Here is a 22,404-nt window from a genome sequence, read left to right as displayed (position 1 = left end):
TTATTACTCTCTGATTGGATAGAAAAATCGGTATTTGAAGTGGAGCAAAATCACTAATACTTAATTTTTCAAAAATGTAATTAGGCATTATGTTAACACAAAGATCTTTATCGATGGTGACATTACTAATAAATGAATTTTGAAAAAAACATGGAACCGGTGTAATGTTAATTTCAAAAGGATCTTCTTTTATTAGCGAAGTTTGATCATTAGTTAACTTAACACTTACCATTTCCTTGATTTTAGTATTAGTGTTTAACTCTTTTAAAAACTTAGCATGAGTGGTTACTAAACAATGATTTTCAAAAGAAGGTGACAAGAGATTAATTTCTTCAAAATTAGACTCTTCTTGAATTTTAACGTTGTCGGCCTCACCTTTTTCGTTGTTTAGCTCATGTGTCGGTTTTTCACTTATTTGTTCTTCCATTTTTAACTCTTCAATTATCGTTTCTTTATTTAATTCTTCTCTTGCGCGGGACTCCTCTTCCCTTGCGCGAGATTCTTTTATGCATCTTTCGATAAATTTGAGTTTTTCTATTATCCTATCGGCTATGTCGGTGATAGAGTAAGGATCGGGATCCTCATGGCTTGAATCCGGTTGTTCAATCCTTGGTTCCTCATAATACCCATATGAAGTACATGGTTCATACCGTTGTTCTTCATGATAAGCATATGATGGATAAGGGTCGAAATTTTGTTCTTCATAGTACTCGTATGAGGTGGGTTGTTCATGCCATGGTTCCTCATAATAAGTGTATGAAGGTGGAGGCTCATATCTTGATTCTTCAAAGTATGAGTATGATGGCTCATATCTTGGTTCATCAAAATACGAGTATGAGGGAGAAGGTTCATACCTTTGGTCTTCATAGGATGTGTATGAAGTTGATGGCTCGTACCTAGGCTCCTCATAATGGTTGTAAGAAGTGGATGGTTGAAACAAGTTACAATATTGTACCGAGTGCGGGTTACCACAATTAGTGCAATAGTCTCTCATATAATCATCCTCCTCATAGGTGTAGTTATAGCCTCCTGAGTATTGATCCATAAGAATCACTCAACATACCACAACTGAGTCTCGGGACCAGAAAACAAAAACAAAGACGGAAACAGAAGGCTGGACACGGCCCCGTGTTCAGTGGACACGACCCCGTGTTCAGGATCTGTATCTGGGCGTTTTAATTAAAGTTACTGGTCTCGTTGAGCACGGGGGGCGTGTTTAATGAGCACGGCCCCGTGGTCAGACTCTGTATCTGGGTATCTAACTAAAAATATGCAGCACGGGGGCGTGTTCAGTGGACACGGCCCCGTGTTCAGGCTACTGTAAATGCAAAATAAACTAAAATGCAGAAAAGTGTGCGCGCGTTTTAAAAAGGTTTTGAAAATCTGATTAGGCCGTCGATTTTAATCTTTCTTAAAATCCTTGTGTCCCCGACAATGGCGCCAAAAACTTGATGCGTGTTAGTGTATATATGTTTTAGATATATATTTTAAGCCCCGTTTACACTTTTTAGCCAAGTTTTAAATTTATAAAACACGATATTTACTAACACTAAACACACATATGGGCAAGTGCACCCATCGTGGACGTAGTATAGTGTTGGTAAGATACCGAGGTCGTCCAAGGACACAAGAGCTTTTAGTACCAGTTTATCCTCAACGTCTAATATAATCAAAATGTTAGAAAAAAAGATTTTAAACTAAGAAAATAAAACTAACTAAATGCTGAAAAGTAAAATAAAAATAAAACAGATAGACAAGATGAATCACTTGGATCCGACTCGTGTATTAGTATAACCTTTGATGATTTTCGCACTTTTGCACTTGTTTAAGAGATTATCTTAGTTATTGTAGTAGGCCCCTCTTTTGAAGGCGACGTTACCCTCAACCCAGTAGTTTGAGTCAGCAAGGATACAATCCTAAAGGGTCGGATTATTGAAAGATAATGAATTAAGTTATTAATGCAAATTATGATAGGCCCCTCTTTTGGAGGTGACGTTACCTTCGACTAAGTAGTCTGAGTCAGCAGGGATACCGTCCTAAATAGCCGGGTTATAGTATTAATAGTAGTTAACTTATGAGGGGGTCAAAGAGTTTGGATACCCCCAATCCAATACCTTTGGGTATTGAAGGAGATCCTACTAAATTTGACACAGGTCCCTTGCAGGATCTCTAAACGCTGAACAAGGGCAAGACCCTTACCAAACCGTTCCCTTAACCCCCGACCAGGTAGCCAACATACCTCCATATAGACCGTGGAGATATGAATGGTGAAAATCTTTTATTTTATATAGACAGTAAAATAATGCCAAGACACCACGGACAAACGATAAGGAAAAGTCACCTTCAACATAAGCAACTAGTTATTAAAATCATTAATACAAAACCAAATAAAAAGTGCAAAAGATTAAAAATAAAAAGTATTATACTAAACACTTGTCTTCACCAAGTGATGTAAGAGACTTAGGCAAACATGGCCTTGATTGTCAAGAACTCTTACGATCAATCTTGGATCCCGAGATGACTCACACACTCTATGATGGACAATGGATGATGGTGGTGGATGATGGTGTTGTGATGGTGGTGGGTGGTGGATGAAGTGTGAGAGAGGTGGTGTGCCAAGGGATGAGTTGCAATGAAGCCAAGCACTCCTATTTATAGGCTGAACAGAGGCCTGGGCACGGCCCCGTGTCCGCTGGGCACGGCCTCGTGTCCGCTGGGCACGGCCCCGTGCCTGTCTGACACTATCTCTCCTCATTAATTGTAATTCGCAATTACAATTAATGCGCCTGCAGTACTTTGGGCACGCCCCCGTGGTGAGCAATTGAAGCTTCTACAGGTTTGTCTTTTCTGCTGCTTCTTAGGCACGGCCCCGTGCTCGCTGAGCACGGGGCGTGTTCAGTCTTCTGCCTTCTTTGTTTTGCTTGGGAGGATGCTGTCGAGGGGTCGGGCAATCCACTTTTGTTCCTTTTCTTGTATTTATGTTAGATTTAGTTGCCTTTTTGCTTCTTTTGTTAATTTGAGCTCATTTAATCCGGAAAATACAAAAGGAAGACAAAAACACACTTTTCCAACATTAGTACTAAAAAAGGGTTAGTTTTTTGCCTCATTTGATGTAATTTATATGTTGCATTTTATACACATCATATGTTCTTGTCAAGTAAATAGAATTTAATATGAAATTGTTATTTGGTTTTAAATTGTTTTGATTAAAATTACTAAATACATTAAGAGAACCGTCAAGAGCTTTTAGGTTTCCCCTCCATGTAGCTAACCACCATAAATTTAATGATTAATTTATTAGAAGAATTATATTGAATGTGAATAAATTATGATACTAAATGAAAACCTTCATCTACTTTTGCATAAAAACCAATTTCACTAAAACTCTTTACAAGTCAAGATTCTTCATTTTAGAGCTTGGAATTTCTCTCTACGATTTCTCCTTGAATATGTAACGTTTTCAGGTGATTCTTGTGTCCATCTTGCTTTATTTTTCGAGCTCTACAAAAATCATATATTAGTTTATGTTGATAGAAGACAATTGTTGATCAATTAGGTTTCATGGATTCTAGGGTTCATAAGCATTTGGGGATTTCTATATTTTATAAAAATGAATCAATTAATTTGTTCCATAATATTTCTAGACAAATTTTAAGATGCAATTTCAGTAGTGTTCATGTTAATCATGATTACTTATTTTTATAGAATTTATTCTTGTCATAATCTAGTATATATGCTTATATTTTTCTAGGATTATCATGCTACTAATTCTTGTTAAAAATGCTAGATTAGTAGAATTATTGAGTTTTCATAATATTAATTAGAAAATTCTTAGATATAGTTTTTACTACTTTAATTGTAATTTATCATGTTAATTTATACTTTATGTAAAATATATAAATCGTTAGAAATCTATATCATATTAACCTATAAATTTTGCCTTTAACTATATACCATTTAGATATGATGTTTTGATCACAGGTTTAATCAAATTAGTTTAAACAAATTGACTAAAATGGTTAAATTGGACATAAGTATATATTTGGTTAAATTGGACATAAGTATATATTTGGTTAAATTGAACTATAAGTATATATTTATGCCTTAGACAATATTATGGACTATTATATATTTTTGTCACTAAATTTAAGTCTCGTTCATTAAAAATATATATTTGATTAAATTAAGCATTTTGGTTGTGACAACCCAAACTTTCAAGGTTAGTAACGTTAGTCTTGTGATTCTAACATCTCATTATTTAATTCTCTTCAATGCGTTGCGTTGAACGTTCGGTGTGGTATTAGCTTGGTTATTCCAACATGCTAGTATATTGGGCCAACACACACACATACTTGGCCCGACTACCATTATTTAGTGTATAATGAGCCCACTTCTTATGGATTTTGCATATGTGAATTATTTAAACTTGTGTTATCTATCGGCCCAGTTGTAATCTAACCGAATGTGTAAGGGGTCGGCCCAATTGTGAAAATTTGGCTTTATAATTAATGAGTACGTAACTTTCCCATAATCTTATAATCTCAACATAACAAACCAAATCCTAAACCCTATTCTCCCCCATCCTCTACGCACATCAGCAGGTCTACCCCCCCCCCCTCGTGAAGCTTCACCTCGAGTTCATCCTATACCTTGACTCTTTCGGTTAGTATAATATCTCTACGTTTCGAATCAAGTCCTTTTGTCATGCATACATAGTTGTATCGATTGTTATGATCTGATTATGTTTGTATGTGATGATTTATGTGTTACTTATTTACATGATAATAGGGACCTTTGTGGTTAGGTAGTTGTATGAATCTATGGTAAGAAATCATGGTTACGCTTGTTACAACATAAACTAATTAGCTGCTATGGATTAGTGTCCTGGTTAATCGATGACTAGGATTGTATAACATTAATGACTCAGTTGCGACTATTTTGGATAGGGTTGAGGATGAGGGTGTGTGGAACCACATTTATGTGAAGCATAATATAGTTGATCCAATTCGGATTACGATGATGATTGTTATTTAAATTTATTTTAATATTTAGTAATTCGATGAACTACTAAATTGGTTTTGTGAACTTGATATTTATTAATCTGAACTGAATATTGTGTGCTAGTATGGTTGTTGCGGCAATTCAAAAATAGGGGGATACATATCGTGTTGGGCCGAGGGTTAATTATGGGCCGGCATTTAACTGGGCCGTACCAGTATTGGCAAAACGGGATGGTTTAAGGTGTAAGTGGGCTTTTAAATTGCATAGTTGGGTTAGTGGGTTTAAACTAACATCAGGAATCCATCTGGTTGTTATTTGATATATGTTTTATGTGTGGTTAGATTGGTAGTAATGGTATGCAAAACAATTGGGCTTCACATGATAACTTGGACCCGATAAACAACAGGCCCACTCCATTGGCTTTTGGGCTGTACCATGGCGAGTTGAGAACCCGTGGGATACCAGTGGGCTGTTGTGGACCGAAGCCTAATTAACTGTTATGACTCAAAGTGTGGAAGTAGTATTAATATTTAGTTATGATAATAAACTGAACTTGGGCCTGATGGGCTACCCACACGCATGTATGTAATTGCAAATAACATGTTGTTCTTGTGAGCTCACAATATTAGTCAGATGGTTATATTGTGTATGATGAGCTAAATTATGTTTGCTAGGAAAATGGTATATGAGCAGAATGCGAGTAGTTGCAATGTGTTGAGTAGTGTTTGTGATGTTATGCGTGTAATAGTGTAGATGACATGAATTGATAAATGTCTTCGTGAGACATGGGCACTGTTGATTGACTGATACCACTTGCACAACCTGTTTAATGCTAATGCACTGTCTGATGAATACATGTGAAACAATATGCACTAAGCTTGTATGCGAACTGACTGTTATGTACAACTATCATAGGATTCGATTGATCATTTCTGTTAAACGAGTAATTAATCTTACCGAGCAAACCAAAGGTGAGTTCACTGCTCTTTTTCCAAGCATGCATCCCAGGGAGGGATATCGGGTAACGTTCCGGGGAGGAACGCTAGTTTATTGAGATGTTTGTTGTTATACTCAGTTTCTATCATATAAGACCCCTTACATCTACCGATAGTTGCCGGGGAGGCAACGACGTTATTAGTTGATAGCGCTATTAGGTTTGGCACCCTCACACTATACCGGGGAGGACGAGCGTGAACTAATTTCCTTAAAGCATGACCAATGTTTTGATAGAGACATTGGGGTTGGGCAAATACATCTTGTAGCCATCTGCGGTAATCGAGTTAATAACAACATCAAATCAAATTATTGAACTATTGAATTGTTGACCTGTTTTATACACATACCTAGTAATTAAACGCGCTAACAAAACTTTGAACTCACCAGCGTCATCTGACACACTTGTCTGCATGCTTGCAGGTCGTTAGGTATCTTGGATTTGGGAACTTGCTGTCTGGAGTAGCTGGAATGGTCATGGGTCGACTGGAGGAATTCGTGTGATTGAACTATTGATATCATACATTGGTTTTTGAAACAGTTTAACATTGGTTTACTATTTGCTTCCACTGAACATGTTGGTTTTCATTTAAACTCGTTGATGGTATTTTACATTAATAATTAAGGATTTTATTCTGAAACTTGTATGCGTTCAATGTAATTAGTGGCTCGTTATTGGTACGTCACTGGCCTAACAGGGACATTCCTTAGGTGGTATTTTGGGGGTGTGACATTGGTCACATTATATGAACTATTTATATACTTTGTCGCGAAATAGATAAATTATAGAGTTAATTACATAGTTAGTCCCTATAGTTTACACAAAGTAACAATCTAATGCACTAATAGTTTAAATCACTTCCTAGGGTATTCCCCTTTTGAACATATGGGGGTATTAACGTTAAATGCATGGTTAACTCTAACTCTGACACCCTCACATGCAAAAAAAAAAAAAAAAAAACATGAGGGTATAATGTCATTACAATTTCTAAGGTTTTCCCTCCCAACATATAACCTGTTTCCCCTTCCCCCATTTACTGAAACCCTATTTCCAGCCAACCTCCAAAAACCCTTAAATTCGAACACATCAGAAGCTAATGCAATAAACCGATTGTTCTTTTTTTTTTATTCCTTCGACTCGTCTACTAAATAACCCGGATCTGTATAAGGAGAAATGTACGGCATTGAATCAAATTCATGAAATTTCTCCCATGATTTTACCCAAGTTGAAGGTAATGAACATGTGAATGATGGGTTGCAGCCCTGTTCTTGAGATTTTCTTTCAATTCTCGAAATTGCTAATTTTGGGTCCCACTTGATGAGCTCAATTTGCATTGAATTCTTTTTCCCACCGTAATTAACCACCCGAAACATATAAAGATGTTTTGGTATGTAATGCGTGTGAAGTGCGATATAATTTAGGTGTATATTTTAAGCCCTTTTTACACTTTTTAGCCAAGTTTTAAATTTATAAACACGATATTCACTAACACTAAACACACATATGGGAAAGTGCACCCATCGTGGACGTAGTATAGTGTTGGTAAGGTACCGAGGTCGTCCAAGGACACAAGAGCTTTTAGTACCGGTTTATCCTCAACGTCTAATCAAATCAAAATGTTAGAAAAAGGTTTTTAAACTAGAAAAATAAAACTAACTAAAATGCTGAAAAAGAAAATAAAAGTAAAAACAGATAGACAAGATGAATCACTTGGATCCGACTCGTGTGTAGTGTAACCTTTGATTATTTTCGCACTTTTGCACTTGTTTAAGAGATTATCTTAGTTATTGTAGTAGGCCCCTCTTTTGAAGGCGACGTTACCCTCAACCCAGTAGTTTGAGTCAGCAAGGATACAATCCTAAAGGGTCGGATTATTGAAAGATAATTAATTAAGTTATTAATGCATAATGTGGTAGGCCCCTCTTTTGAAGGCGACGTTACCCTCGGCTAAGTAGTCTGAGTCAGCAAGGATACAGTCCTAAGTAGCCGGGTTAAAGTTTTAATAGTAGTTTAACTTATGAGGGGGTCAAAGAGTTTGGACCCCCGCCATCCAATACCGTTGGGTATTGAAGGAGGTCCTACTAAATTTGACCCAGGTCCTTTGCAGGATCTATACACTGAACAATGGCAAGACTCTTACCAAACCATTCCCTTAACCCCCGACTAGGTAGCCAATATACCTCCATATAGACCGTGGAGATATGAATGGTGAAAATCTTTTATTTTATATAGACAGTAAAATAATGCCAAGACACCACGGACAAACGATAAGGAAGAATCACCTTCAACATAAGAAACCAGTAATTAAAGTCATTAATACAAAACCAATTAAAAAGTGCAAAAGATTAAAAATAAAAAGTATTATACTAAACACTTGTCTTCACCAAGTGATGTAAGAGACTTAGGCAAACATGGCCTTTGATTGTCAAGAACTCTTACGATCAATCTTGGATCCCGAGACGACTCATACACTCTATGATGGACAATGGATGATGGTGGTGGATGATGATGGTGGATGATGATGTTGTGATGGTGGTGGGTGGTGGGTGAAGTGTGAGAGAGGTGGTGTGCCAAGGGATGAGTTGCAAGAGCTCCAAGCACTCCTATTTATAGGCTGAACAGAAGCCTGGGCATGGCCCCGTGTCCATCCGAGTCTCTCTCTTCATTAATTGCAATTCGAAATTTCATTAAATGCGCCTGCAATAGTTGACCACGCCCCCGTGTTCGCTGAGCACGGCCCCGTGGTGGGCAGTAGAAGCTTCTATCACTTTGTCTTTTCTGCTGACACTTGGGCACGCCCATGTGCTCACTGAGCACGGGGCGTGTTCAGCCTTCTGTCTTCTTGTTTTGCTTTTGGGAAGATGCTGTCGGGAGGTCGGGCATGCCACGTTTGTTCCTTTTCTTGTATTTATGTTAGATTTAGCTGTATTTTTGCTTCTTTTGTTCATTTGAGCTCATTTAATCCTGAAAATACAAAAGGAAGACAAAAGAAAACTTTTCCAACATTAGTACTAAAAAAGGGTTACTTTTATGCCACAATTGATGTAATTTATATGTTGCAATTTGTGCACATCAAATACCCCCACACTTGAATCTTTGCTTGTCCTCAAGCAAAACTCTTTATAATGTGGCTTTTTCACTCCCAAATGGAATGGGTAGAAGAGAAGGTTTTTGGACTTGTCATAGAGTGTCGGGATTTCCAAGATTCTTTATGTAAGTTTTATTTTTATTTATTTACAATCCTATTCGTTATGATTTATTAAAAACATTTCATAAGATAAATTACTTATTAGGGCATAACATGCCTTTTTAAAATTCCATTTATATACAAGTTCACATACCTCACGGGGGATCACTCAACACTCGGCCGAAGGTGTATTTTTAGTGAATTACTCGAGAGCGGCATGGAACTTACTCCTACCATAGGCTTGCCAAGCAATCAATCCTCTTCCTTTTTAACTATATACCTTTGTAAATATCAAGAGGACTTTTTGGGTGAAGGGTTAGGCTTGGGCTAAAGGTGGGTGGTTGGGTTAGTGGTTAGTAAAAGGGCGAAAAGCGTAAAAAGCATCGGTTTTTTAAAGACTTTTTATTTTTCACAATTTTAATTTTTTTACTTTGATGAACCATTTCTTTCAAACAAGGTTAATTTTGATGAACTTGTTTGTTTATTTGGTTTCATCAACTTTTTTTTTTCAAAAGTCATAAGAAAAACCGAGCTTTGTTACTAAAAGAAAGGGTTAAAATAAAAAGGTTTAGGTGGGTAAAAAGGGTGATTGTTTTGGGTTAAGAAATGAAAAGGTTTAGGCTCAAAGGGGTTAACTAGGGGGATTTTTGGGTAGGTGGTAAAAAAAATGAAAAATAATGGTGTAGAAAGAAAAAAGGGTTAGTCCTAATGCCTCCATCATTTACTTACTCGGGTTTAAGTTGGTAAGGACCGGGAATGCATTGTCGTGGCAAGTTCTAGAGTCGTACGAACTAAGCGGCTATTCACACAACAAACGAAAATTGAGCATTTAGTGTAAAGATATGTATTTGTATGCTCAATAAAGGCTCAAAACTCACTTTTGTGGGAATGAGTTTTTATGTGATCAAGTATATATAATCAAATTTTAACTAAGCTTGTCATGCCGTTTCATAATTTTCTTATGTTGGTTCTTTTTATCACGACGCTATCGGTTGTAAACTTGTAAAAATATAACCTTGTTAGAACTTGAAATTCCCAACTTAAACTTAGACAGGTAAAAAAAGATGATTTTTTTTTTTGAAAAAAAATTTGGGGTGATTAGCGGTTCCAATAGAGTTTTGTGTAAGGCTTGTTAATTAGGACTTGCAGATTCAAAGTTTTAGCATCCCCCCCACACACTTAAATTAGACATTGTCCTCAATGTGTCCCAAACATAAGTTTTTTTTGTTGATTGAATGTATAACAGGGTGTTAAAACAAAATTTTATGTTACTGGCACTCTGGACACGGCCCCGTGTTCAGGTGCCAGTGACAAAATTTAATAAAGAGCAACAGAAGCCTGGACACGGGGGCGTGTCAGTGAACACGGCCCGTGTCCAATTACCTGAACTGGGCGATTGCTGCAGATTGTGCAGCACGGGGCCGTGTTGGGCAGACACGGCCCGTGCCGAACTTGCTGTAATGAAGAAATTTTTGTCGGATGGCCCTGTTTTCGTGCATGGGGTGATGTTTCTCGTTTCCCTTGTTATCCTTGACCATCCCGAGTGTGTTTTATTCATTACAACACCATCCAAACATTAAAACCATCATTTCATTCAAATCATAGAGAGATACATAACGTTCCTAGAAAATTAAAAACAAAGAAGAGAAATAAAAAGTTAAAAGTCCTAAACTAGATAGGTCAGGTGGTACACAAAATTTATCATAAGGAGTCCTACTTTCTCATTAAGAGCCAAAATCCCAGAATTAGTTTTCCGGTAGGAGTGTAGTAGGACTCTTGGCCGAGGGTTATCTTCCTAGATGTTGTTAGAGCCATTCTTCTATCTCTCTTGGGAGGAAGAAGGCGGCTTCGTTTTCCTCAACATCTTGCGGAGGAGGGGAAACACCAACCGGAACCCCTTGTAAAATGTCTCTAGAAGGCCTCGGGTGCATGGTGTACACTCGGCTGGTATGATGACTTCAGGCACCACGTTCCATGCCCTTTGGGTTATTATAGGCACCAAAGGAGGAGATGCGAGAATGTTCAACCTCTGGTGCAAGAGGTTGACCTCCCGGAGACACCCTTCCAGTCCCACCGTTAGGTGATTGATACGGTCGACCAATGCTTCTTCCACCCCCGTCATTTCAACAATAGCTTCTCTTAAGGCGTAAACATAGTTTACAAGAGAGTCTTCCGCCGTTGATGACCTCCTCCCCTGTCGGTTGTTCCTTGAGTGCGATGAAGACGTTCCGCTTGTTCTGCTCGCCATTCTGGGAAAACAGACCGAAAAGAGCTCAATTTTTACGAAACAGTCCCTCGGACACGGCCCCGTGTTCAATGAACACGACCCCGTGTCCAGTCGTCTGCAGGTTTTCGAAGCAAGGAATATTGGAGTTTTAAATTATTTTCTTGGTTCATAGGTTAATTTTAAGCATAAATAATTCAAAACAAAGTTTTATAACTTATTTTAAACAAGATTCCTTGAATAATAACCTTACAAACACCACAATAAAGGTTGGAATCATGAAGCTTCCAAACTTTAATGGAGGTATTGATTGAAAATTGAGGAAGAAGGTAATGAATAAAAGTGGAAAAGACAAGATGGCTCTTGAGAACCTTCTTTTAGAACATACCTAGGATAGTATGAGTGAAGATCTCAGGAATCTCTGTCTTTTGAAGTGGTCCAAATGAGCAGGAATCCTGCTGTATTTATAGAAAACGACAGCACGCTGGACACGGCCTCGTGTTGGCTGGGCACGGCCCCGTGTGCAGACAGAATCCTGACACATTTTTGTCCGTATTCTGATGAAATCAGAAGAGAATCTTTTGGTGGACACGGGGGCGTGTTGACCTGGGCACGACCCCGTGTTTGGAAGCTGTCTTATGGAAATTGCCTATTTTCAAGGAATTTATCCGGATCGGGCGGTTCCTTACTGGATGGAACAACCCCAAAGTGCCTAAGATACCCTAATTACTCTAGACTAAGACGAGAATGCAAGAGGTTGTCGGTGAGGGTGATTCCTATGCTAAACGTAGGTGGACAAGTCCAACCCTTTTCCGGGATCTCGTTAAAGAAGGTGTATGCCGAATCACTCAGGTCTATGTATGCATCGAACGAAGTCGATGGGGAGTCCTTCACGGCACAATCGGCACAAGGACGACTATCGTCCAAGTCCTTGCTAGAGTGGAAGGTATTGTTGGGAGCAACGAGGTTGTTTTTATTTGAATGCGAACCCAACAATTCTTCTTGGTCATCGTTTTGAATTGAATTAAGGAAATCCATCTTAAGTTCTTTTAACCAATTAAGAACTAGATCTTCTAGTTGAAATAGTTCGTCGATGAGCATTTCTCCTAGAATATCTGGTTGAGCGCATTCGAGGGAGAGATAAGGATTATTTTTACTTTCGCCCCTCTTAAGGCTACAGGAAAACGATGGGTCTATATAGTGGGGCTTATAGTTTAGAAAATAGCATTCTAATTCTTTATAACCGCAACCAAATAATTGACACCACGTACCATAAGAGTGCCGAAAGTAAAAAATATCATTATCACTCATGTTTGTGTCAGATTACCAACCGTCGGGATCTTACGGTTCTGTTTTCAGTAACTGAATCTTGGGCACGGGGGCGTGTTCAGTGGGCACGGCCCCGTGTTCAGCTTACTGTCTGACTTAAAACAAGATTGCCAGTTCCAATGATTGGGCACGGGGCGTGTTCAGCGGGCACGGCCCGTGCTGAGTTCTGCAGAAGCTGAAAAACTAAGAAAATCCTAAAAAAATAAAAATAAAATAGAAAAAATGATTAGGTCGCTGATTCCTAACTTTCTTAAAATCCTTGTGTCACCGGCAACGGCGCCAAAAACTTGATGCGTGTGAAGTGCGATATAATTTAGGTGTATATTTTAAGCCCTTTTTACACTTTTTAGCCAAGTTTTAAATTTATAAACACGATATTCACTAACACTAAACACACATATGGGCAAGTGCACCCATCGTGGACGTAGTATAGTGTTGGTAAGATACCGAGGTCGTCCAAGGACACAAGAGCTTTTAGTACCGGTTTATCCTCAACGTCTAATCAAATCAAAATGTTAGAAAAAGGTTTTTAAACTAGAAAAATAAAACTAACTAAAATGCTGAAAAAGAAAATAAAAGTAAAAACAGATAGACAAGATGAATCACTTGGATCCGACTCGTGTGTAGTGTAACCTTTGATTATTTTCGCACTTTTGCACTTGTTTAAGAGATTATCTTAGTTATTGTAGTAGGCCCCTCTTTTGAAGGCGACGTTACCCTCAACCCAGTAGTTTGAGTCAGCAAGGATACAATCCTAAAGGGTCGGATTATTGAAAGATAATTAATTAAGTTATTAATGCATAATGTGGTAGGCCCCTCTTTTGAAGGCGACGTTACCCTCGGCTAAGTAGTCTGAGTCAGCAAGGATACAGTCCTAAGTAGCCGTGTTAAAGTTTTAATAGTAGTTTAACTTATGAGGGGGTCAAAGAGTTTGGACCCCCGCCATCCAATACCGTTGGGTATTAAAGGAGGTCCTACTAAATTTGACCCAGGTCCTTTGTAGGATCTATACACTGAACAATGGCAAGACTCTTACCAAACCGTTCCCTTAACCCCCGACCAGGTAGCCAACATACCTCCATATAGACCGTGGAGATATGAATGGTGAAAATCTTTTATTTTATTTAGACAGTAAAATAATGCCAAGACACCACGGATAAACGATAAGGAAGAATCACCTTCAACATAAGAAACTAGTAATTAAAGTCATTAATACAAAACCAATTAAAAAGTGCAAAAGATTAAAAATAAAAAGTATTATATCAAACACTTGTCTTCACCAAGTGATGTAAGAGACTTAGGCAAACATGGCCTTTGATTGTCAAGAACTCTTACGATCAATCTTGGATCCCGAGACGACTCACACACTTTATGATGGACAATGGATGATGGTGGTGATGATGGTGTTGTGATGGTGGTGGGTGGTGGGTGGTGGGTGAAGTGTGAGAGAGGTGGTGTAGGGATGAGTTGCAAGAGCTCCAAGCACTCCTATTTATAGGCTGAACAGAAGCCTGCGCACGGCCCCGTGTCCATCCGAGTCTCTCTCTTCATTAATTGCAATTCTCAATTTCATTAAATGCGTCTGCAACAGTTGACCACGCCCCCGTGTTCACTGAGCACGGCCCCGTGGTGGGCAGTAGAAGCTTCTATCACTTTGTCTTTTTTGGAGACACTTGGGCACGCCCCCGTGCTCACTGAGCACGGGGCGTGTTTAGCCTTCTGTCTTCTTGTTTTACTTTTGGGAAGATGCTGTCGGGAGGTCGGGCATGCCACGTTTGTTCCTTTTCTTGTATTTATGTTAGATTTAGCTGTATTTTTGCTTCTTTTGTTCATTTGAGCTCATTTAATCCTGAAAAAACAAAAGGAAGACAAAAGAACACTTTTTCCAACATTAGTACTAAAAAAGTGTTACTTTTCTGCCACAATTGATGTAATTTATATGTTGCATTTTGTGCACATCAGTATGATTCTTATCAAATAATCTTCTGGCAACCCTAAATTATTTTTGATTTCATTAAGTTTCGAGACGTTGAGCCTATGATTAGAAACCATCATTAATAACTTTGCTAATCTCTCAACAAAAACTGTTTCTTGCATATCTTTTACAGCTTCTTCTTCTTGTACTAAAAAGATCATCTTTTTAGTTAATCTGCAGTGATATTCATCATCTTTTAAGTATACTTCAAAGCAGCACGGGTATTTCTTAACCCAGTTTAGCGCTTTTCCTTGAAGATCAAGAGTTTTGAACTTCTTTTGAATGAAATTAACAGATGACACATGATCAGGACACCTCAAGATTATATTTTAATTTGATTATTTATAATCCATCGAAGGTTTCTTATTAAAGCTGCTTCAAGATCTGGATCTTTCTTCATTAACCAAAGAGAGAATCTTCGAAGAAGATGAAAATTAAAGTTCTACAAATAAATATTGACCAAGAGTTTCCCACTTTGTATCTTCATCATTTTACCAAAACCTAGAAGTTGTAATGACCATTATACCCTCATGTTTTTTTTGTACGTGAGGGTGTCAGAGTTAGAATTAACCAGGCATTTAACGTTAATACCCCCCACATGTTAAAAAAATGGATAGTTAGCACCATAGGAAGTGATTTTAAACTATTAGTACCTTAGATTGTTACTTTGCGTAAACCAAAGGGACTAACTATGTAATTAACTCTAAATTATATATATCATGCTTGTAGCCATAATCCGTTGTTATGAAAACTATAAATCTATATCTTTAGTCGTTTTAGACTTATATTCATCGTCGAAATCAATAAATATACGTTTAGACTAAATCATTATTTGTTGGTATTCTAAATCAATCTTGAAATACATATATTTATTTTAAGAAATGTATTTTATTATATCAAACTTGAAGATGTTATATATTTGTTTCTAGAGAAAAATATACATAATATGTTGGTGCATATGTCTGTCGACTTCGTCTTGTATCGAGTCTTGTGTCTAGATTGGATAGAATGGAGTTCGGTAGGTTAGTTTAGAGGGAATTGGATGTGCTGGACCATTCCGCACGAAATGGCAAGAGCCATTTCGCACGAAATGGATCTTGTCCATTCCATGCGAAACGCCTCGCCTATATATAGCTGCCTTGTCCATTTCTGTCACACCCCGATATTTCCACGTATTACCGGTGGGCCCGGTGAGGAGTATCATGACGTAGTTGATATCATCATAGTCAAACAACACAATTTAAATGCACAACGGAATCAAAGATAAATATATTACAATCCGATATAAAGTAATATCAAAGTATTACAAACGGAAAGTAAAGGATCCACAGGCGAATCAAAGATAAAATGAAACATTGTTCAACAGACTTTAGGCATCTTAAGCTTGCGAGACTCTTTATTGATGCTAGGAGTAGCCAGCCTATTCCGATTAGTACCTGCACTTAGCCCTTTTTGGAAAATACGTCAGTTTACCCTGGTAAATACAATTTAAATGACTCATTTTGAAAATGTTTTAGAAAATTGATTTGAGTGCAAAAGGCACAAAACTTTTTATAACTTGAGATAATTATTTGTATATAATATGTGTAAGAGAATTACATGTTTCTTATGCGTTCAGTAGCTCGGGTTGACACCGGGTTAAAGATCAATAGACACACCACATGGTATAGTCCCGCAGCAGTTAAACCCAAAACCGGCAGTTATACCTTAATATTTATTTATGCACTAACGGGTGTACGCCTACACCCGCATGCTTAGGTCGTGGCCATTTCGTAAAATGATGCCAAGGATATCCAGGACATGGTCATTAACCCCCCAAAGGCTTTAAGCAACCAAACAATTTTAACGGGTCATTTCAGTGATTTAACCTTCATTTGATAAAAGATTCAATGCCCGACCAAACAGTATTTTATATACCGTACCCCAAGCCCGTATAGGGAAAATAAGTTAAAAGTATTTACCTGAGCAAATTTATACAATTTATCCCAGCCGTATACCACCAAGCAAGTACAGATAGCTTTTACTGGGCTCCTAAATCTGGAACGAAGGTTTTTAATAACCTATTAGATTCCTAACGGGTCTTTAATTAAGCCTAAGCTTAGACCGGTTAGTTTTTAAAGGAGGATACGGTTCAATGCGCATGATTAGGCGAAGACCGGATTAGAATGTGGTTTAGACCCGACAAGCTTGTATACTTGTGTAATAAGGGTAAACTAAACACATTTTGGATTTTGAGATAAAAAATGATAAGGTTTGACCCGTTTCGGCTAATTTATGCAAACTAGTTACATAAGCCGATCCGAACGCGAAAAGTGCGTAACGGGTAACCAAAAGAATCATGAACAGGTTTCCTAAGTTAATATGCCTTAAATATGTTGTGATATCAGTAGGATACCTTCCATTATGCCCAAAACGAATTTAAAACCAATTTATGCCCCGTAGGGGTATTTTGGTCATTTTAAAGGTTATAAGAGAGATTAAATATCATTCTGAGTTCCATGTCTGATATAATCAGTAAAAATACTTAATTTAATAAGTTATAAAAGTAGGGTATCATATATATGTGAAATTTATTAATTAGAACCATACTATGCACCGTAGGGGCATTTTGGTAATTTCACATAGGCTTAAAAGGTCAAAACTGAAAACCTGAGTTTAAAACTTTTCCTTACTGTTAAAATATAAAAATTTACTGAATATATCAGTAGGCATCAACCCTTATATGTTTTAAATAGTTTTGATACATACTATGCGTTAAAAACGCTTAAAAAGGCGATTTGGAGCCATTTCTTGGTTTTCAAAGGAAAGCTGTAGGATCAAATCGAGCCAAAAATCTGATTTTTAATAAGAAATCAAGATGAACACACAAAATAAACCTTTAAAACCCTTGAAATGATTTGCAAATGATGAATACAATATAGCCCCCAAATCTTTCTTTAAGTGTGTTCTAAAACCCTAATCATCACTTTCTATTTATAGCCTAAACACACTTAGGCTATTTACATTTAAGTCCCTAGGGTTAATAACTTGCCAAAACTAGTAATAAACATGAAAACTAATTAAATGAGCTAATAAATATATTTTGTCTAAACAAAATATATTAAATTATCCAAAGCAATAAAACTGTCATATCTCGAACTTCCATGCGCCATATCATTCTTCGATCTTCTCATGTCGACATACGCGTTGTCTTTGACTTGTTGGCGTTGACTTTGTTGACTTGATTCGTTGATAACATTAGACTACACGTTTTAGACCCAACAATCTCCCCCTTAGGCTAATGTTATCAACCTCTTGCATCATCTTTAGAACCGTCAACTTCATGCGTGTTGTGATCTTCAGTTTGGCAAGCATTAGTCTCAATTTTAGACCCAACAATCTCCCCCTAGACTTATGCTTTCCAAATTTTCTTTACGGAAGATTTTCTTTCGACACTTTGCACTTTGAATACTTTATCTGGATAAGCTCCCCCTTTTTGCATGCATCATCTTTGACAAGCCGGAACAAACTTTTTCCAACTCTCTTTAGCTTGAGTGAATCAGAAGACGTAGGAGGAGGATTCCTAGCTCGGTATCTTCTGTAATCTTTAGGGAAACAGGTGCTTTGGTTTGGTATCTTGCTCAATTGATGATCGGCCATCATTGCATCAAATAGTCGAAGTAACCTGTTCACAGACATAAACACAACTCCACATTTTCTTTTAGTCTGGTTCAAAGTACAGACAAAACCGTATTCATCTGTAGTGTGCAATGGAAAGAGTATCTCAAGCGGTTTGAGACACGATTGATGTGATATGGAAGACTTAGAAAAACAACTGTACACAAATCAAAATATTTTTGGTTTTTCTTTTTTTTTTTTTAGATTTTTTTTTAACTTTCAACCTTGAGATAAAGAGTTGATCAAATACGAGATCATACCAACTTGAAAAGCCTAGCCACACTTCAAATTTCTTTAGGATAGCTACGACTCAAGAACGATTGCTGGTATGTTTGTCCGCTTAAATCCATGCACCATTCTTTCGACATACATCCGGTGATTAATTATCATGTTTTGGGTATATTGACAAGTCTTCAATGGCCCCCACACAAGCTATTGAGAATAGAGACATTATGCCCGTGAGTCCCACATCAGGACATACCCCCGCGATCAAGGTATGCACAAAGATTCCTCATAACAGGTGAGTATATTGGTTTCATTCTCTTCAACGATAGAGCGGAGATCAGGTCTGTACTTTCGTACAACAGAGATCCCAAGAACTACCGAGGGCAAAGACAGATAGTTTGGTGAACAGGTCAGTACTTCCGTACAGCAGAGTGACCAAACTAATCTATCTAGGTTTTGGCCAAAAATGGCACTTATTATGAGAGGGGTTTGGCCTGTTTTTTTTTTTTTTTTTTTTTTTGAAGGCACTTATTATTAAAAGAGTATCATAGCGTCTAGGTCAGCATGTATCTGGATGCAGCAGAAGAACAACTATGATATCCTCCGAATGAAACACCAATATAAAGACCCGAAATCTCGGACTTTGGCAATCTGTCAACGCAAGATTTAAGACCATTAAGCCATATGCCGCAACGTGTTACCCACTATGATGCGTAATGCCTGAGAAAAGCCAGAATCCTTGTGTAGACGTTATCTTTATCCAAGATGCAGTTTACTTGTCTGAAATGCTGAACCTACCGGCATATCGTTAACTTGGAGCCGTATCCTCCATCAGATCCTATTCATGCGAAGACATAATCAAGTTAGTTCCTATCATTTCTCATATAAGATCATGACTATTTTGCAATAATCACATCTCATGGTCTAGGCAGTATTTTAATACTCCCCCTAAAATTTTATTTATGTACAATCAATTACTGAAAAATTAAAAATTATAAAACATGTATTTACAAAATAAAGTCTTCCACATCAGGCACACAAGAGCATATGTCAGCAAGAAAATGAGTGTGTTACAGTGCAGTTAAGTGTGCAACCAGGTTAGATACCATAACCAAAACTTGTGATCTTCCCCAACTTGTATCTAGAACAACCACTGATAATAACCGGTGTTACTAACAGTCCTCCTTGGATGTTCCTACACTCATAAGCAATTCAGTTAGATAGTGGAACCCAAGCCATCGTAGTCTTGGGTTGTCCCCTTTCATCAAAATAATAAACCTCCCGATATACCAAATCTTTTCCCTCATTGATTTCTTTTACAACCATTGGTTTGACTCGCCAAACCTGTGTTGGTTTAAAAATTTTGTTTGTAAAAGATTTAAAGTTTGAAATAATTTTATGTCTAAAACCCGGAGGGAAAGATTGTGGTTTTGACCCAATTTTATGTCTAAAACCCGGAGGGAAAGATTGTGGTTTTGATGTGTTGGTCCTTTTCATCTTTGAATCATGTGAAACCGGCTTCACATGTGGAGATCTGGATGGAAAGTTTTTCATCTGATCTTTCAAAGATGTGTAATTTTTACCTTTTGATCCAGAGAAGCAATACTGGTTGCCTTTACCGTCTGGATTGTGTCGTTCTGGGCATTGTTTGAGCACATGACCTTCTTTTCCACACCTAAAACAAGCCTTGAATGGCTTTTGAGACTTTGCAGTTCCGTGTAATGCAACTAGGGGCGGGGATTGCTTTGAGCTTGACTCAGCATGTTGACAAACGTGAGGTTCGACAGCTTTAGATGATCTTTTAATCTTTGACTCCCCGAGACTTTCATTCAACACCGATTCATCATCTGAGCTTGTGCAGTCTTCAATAACTAAGTGTTCTTCCAGTGGATCTTGATTGACTGGACTTGTAGTGTCATTTGAGGTTGTTGGTTCTTGAACACTCGATGGTTCAAGGTCTTCAACCGTTTTACAAGTATCTGTTACTGAAGTTTCCGAGTCATTTGAGCTTTCCCATTCTTGGTATGACTGAAAATCTGAATCGTGGTCATCACTTGAGCTACCTTCGCTACCGTCTGAAGTTGTGGTGTTTGTGTCTTTGCTGCTACTTTCTTCATTTAGCTCTTTTTCTGACTCTGACGTACTAGTGTGAGATGGAACAAATTCTGGAATTTCCTCCGTGAGGAATTTTCCGAATCTGTTTTGTTTCAATTCTGGAACAAACACAGGAGATTCACACACAACTTTTTCATCACAAAAGGCAGAGTTCAAATCAGGATATTCAACCACTACATTATCGTGGTTGTGGGTCTTAGGTTTAGGCACATGTCCATTACAGTTAACAGTGGAAGTTTTGTTTGCTTTATCACAATTCCAGGCGAACCAGTTAACAGTGGAATAACTGTCGCCTGAATAACCTATTCCTATTTTTGTTCCACCACAGTCATCATCGCATCCATCTTCTTCACGCTTACTCACATCTGCATTGTTATCAGAAAGGTTAGTAACTTCTTCATTTTCACAAGAAACATTTTCAACAACAAGATCATTTTCATTAATCAAATCATTATCAGGATGAGGAGATGGCATGGGTACATAGTTTTTGCTATGTGGAGGAAGAAAGATTTTTCTTTCATTTCCAAGCTTATCTTTGTACCCGATTCCATCCTTCACATATGTCGGTCGTTGGCAATTTTTAATGTCAACCAATGCCTTTTTACTGACGTTCCATTTATCAATTATGATTTGCAATCTATTGTTTTCATTTTGAGATTTTTCTAATCTTTCAATTAAGTCGTTTATGACAAAATCTTTTCTGAAAACAAATTCTTTTAAAGTCTGCATTTCAGCTAAAGTCGAATTCAACTTTCTCTGATATGCAGCTTCATTTTCTTTCAACTCTTTGTTAAATTGCAAAACTTTTTCTTTGTCTCTAATTAGGTCACGGTTGAGGGATTTGTAATGTGCCACGACGTTCACACATGATTGGGAGCACAATTTAACTTTAAACTCGTAAGGGATGTTGTTCTCCAGATTTTCCTCATCCTTTTCTTTGTTTGACTCCATTTTCATTGCTTCTTCAAGAATCTTTTCTTCTAGCTTTTCACTAGCTGCACTGCTCCTTTCTTCCTTCTTTATAGCTTGAGCATCATCGACCACAGTAGTCTTTACATCAGACTGTGGAGCCTTTTCAGAGATTGCGGAAGCATTGTTGAAGTATGACGCTTTTGCAGCTTGTGGGCTTGAGCCGTTGGAGGTTGTTGGGGTTGCAGATATGAAGTTCTTGTGACTATCAGCAAATTGGACAGATTTCTGAAGATGTTCGACTTGATCTCTTTCAAACGTTTCTAGTGTGTCGATCACATCTGATAGCGTGATTGGATTCAGGTTGTTCAAGTAGTGTTGTTTGATCGTCATACATTTCAAGCTCCATTCTTTTGGAAGTGAGTCCAAAAGTTTGCGTATTGCACCGCGATTGGTGATCGGATTACCGGCCTTCTTCATTTTAGCCATCATGTTTCGAAATCGGCTAATATAACATGATAGGCTTTCCCCGCGAACGCCGCCGAACATATCATACTCTTTTTGGATCATGCTCCTTTTGTTCCGAATCAATTCCTTGTCTCCTTCATAGAAATCAATCAACGCTAACCAAAGTTCATTCGCCGTTGTGTACTCTTCAAACATGTTGTAGTCGTTTGTTGATAGGGCCATTGTTAAAGTAGCATGAGCCTGACGATCACGTTGAATCAATGCTTTGTCTTTATCTGTGTAAGTCGAGGGATCGTTGTTGACTACGCGCATGTCATCAT

The 22,404-nt window shown here is 37.8% G+C and overlaps 1 pseudogene; it reads right to left on the bottom strand.

The window, feature by feature from the left end:
• Nucleotides 1-7,119: 7,119 nt before the first annotated feature.
• On the bottom strand, nucleotides 7,120-18,349 carry LOC118488840 (annotated as a pseudogene).
• Between the last annotated feature and the right edge of the window lie 4,055 nt (nucleotides 18,350-22,404).

This window comes from Helianthus annuus, chromosome 17, assembly GCF_002127325.2.
Source record: "Helianthus annuus cultivar XRQ/B chromosome 17, HanXRQr2.0-SUNRISE, whole genome shotgun sequence".
NCBI classification, from domain to species: domain Eukaryota; kingdom Viridiplantae; phylum Streptophyta; class Magnoliopsida; order Asterales; family Asteraceae; genus Helianthus; species Helianthus annuus.
This window is presented reverse-complemented; position numbering and strand designations above follow the sequence as displayed.